The sequence below is a fragment of the Orycteropus afer genome, unplaced genomic scaffold (genome assembly GCF_000298275.1).
Source record: "Orycteropus afer afer isolate SDZICR_OR568_19922 unplaced genomic scaffold, OryAfe1.0 scaffold00382, whole genome shotgun sequence".
NCBI lineage: Eukaryota > Metazoa > Chordata > Mammalia > Tubulidentata > Orycteropodidae > Orycteropus > Orycteropus afer.
This window is the reverse complement of record NW_006921969.1, coordinates 2942749-2944741: the sequence shown is the minus strand read 5'-3', so window position 1 is coordinate 2944741 and position 1993 is coordinate 2942749.

The following is a 1993-nucleotide window of genomic DNA, read 5'->3' as shown; positions in this document are numbered from 1 at the left end:
AACCTTCCTTCCGAGGAGTGGCTGGTGGGTTTGAACCGCCAGCCTTCTGGTGAGCAGTCAAGTGCCTTAGGCACTATGCTACCAGAGCTCCTGTATATATATGTGTATATAAATACATATATATATATATAAGCTTGTCAGAGTGGCATTAGGTAACCAGAATGTGGACCAAGGAAGATAAGACCAAAAAAAAAAAAAAAAAATTAGAAGGAAGAAAGGAGAAAGAATGAAAGAATAAAATAATAATTTTAAAACAAAAACAAAACTGGAGTGGATAGAGCACCCAGGCTCTGTAAGGGCACACAGACCAGGATGAAATTCCTGCCAGCCCAGAAGGCAAGTGAAGGTGGGGGATGGCCACACTGGTTAACAAGAGGGTGTGGGGTATAAGAGTAACAATGGGAATATTGTGCCTTTCTAGTCATCTGTCTCCAGGGTTGTTGCCTGCTGTCCTTGGCAAGTGGAGCCAATTCTTAAGCAGCTGCCCACATCTGAATGTCACTTGTAAATATCAAAATGGACATGCTGCTTGCAAATATTCATAATGGCTGCACTCTCAGTACAGCCAGTAGTCCACAGCTTTGTTTATCGTCTTCTTCACTGTTTTCCTTTCTAGTTGTCAATCACCAGTGCACTTACACATGCAGTCCTTTGCAAGCAAAACCAATCCTTCAATTCCTGCCCAGATTGAAACAACACTTGTAAATATTCAAATTGGCCATGTCATCAGGACAGCTGAGAATCCACAGCTCTGTTTGTCTCCTTATTCATAGTTCTCATTCAGGTTCTTATACTAGTTGGTATTTAATCTACTTCTTATCCTTCCCTTCAAAGCTAAGGGTTGTAGAATTATCTTCTGTATCTGTTTCAATTGCTTTCTCAGTTCTTTGTGGCAGAACGTCCATGTAACTTGGTCTGCCTAATCCACCATCTTGCTGGAAGTGTGTTCCTTAACACTTTTAAGGTGGTCTTTTGCAGCACATCTGCCCAGTGCAATATGACATATGATTTCTTGACTGCTATTTCCATGGATGTTGTTTGTGGATCCAAAGAAAATAAAATCCCTGACAACTTTAATATTTTCTCCATTTATTATGATGTGAGGATTTTTGTTTTCTTTATGTTGAAGTGTAATCCATACTGAAGACTGTAGTCTTTGATCTTCATCAGTAAATGGTTCAATTCATCTTCACTTTCAGCAAGTTTGTGTCATCTGCATGTTGCAGGTTGTTAATGAGTCTTCTTGCAACCCCAACTCTGTGTTTTTCTTAATATAGTTCAGATTTTTGGAGTATTTACTCAGCACACACATTGGACAAGTATGGTGAAATGACACAACCCTGATGCACACCCTTCCTGATTTTAAACCATGTAGTATCCCCTTGTCCTGTTCAAATGACAGACTTGGTCTATGTATAGGTTCCTCATGAGAACAGTTAAGTGTTCTCAAATTCCCATTCTCTGCAATGTTATCCATAGTTTGTTATTTTCCACACAGTGGAGTGTCTTTGCATAGTCAATAAAACACAGGTAAACATCTTTCTGGTATTCTTTTCTTTAAGTCAAGATCCATCTAACATCAGCAATGGTTTTTCTCATTCCACATCCTCTTCTGAATCCAGATTGAATTTCTGGAATTTCCTTGTTAACATACTGCTGCAACCATTTTTTAATTCAGCAAGGTTTTACTTACATATATTAATGATATTTTTCAATAATTTCCACATTCTGTTGGATCATCCTTCTTTGAAATAGGAATGAATATTGATCTCTTCCAGTTAGTTGGTCAGGTAGCTGTCTTCCAATTTCTTAGTATCAACAATTGAGTGCCTTCAGCACTGCATTCATTTGTTGAAACATCTCAATGGGTACTATATCAATTCCTGGAGCTTTGTATTTTTTGACAGTTCCTTCAGTGTCTGTTAGATTTGTCCTTCATTACCACTGATTCTTAATTATATATTACCTCCTGAAACAGTTGAACATTGACCAA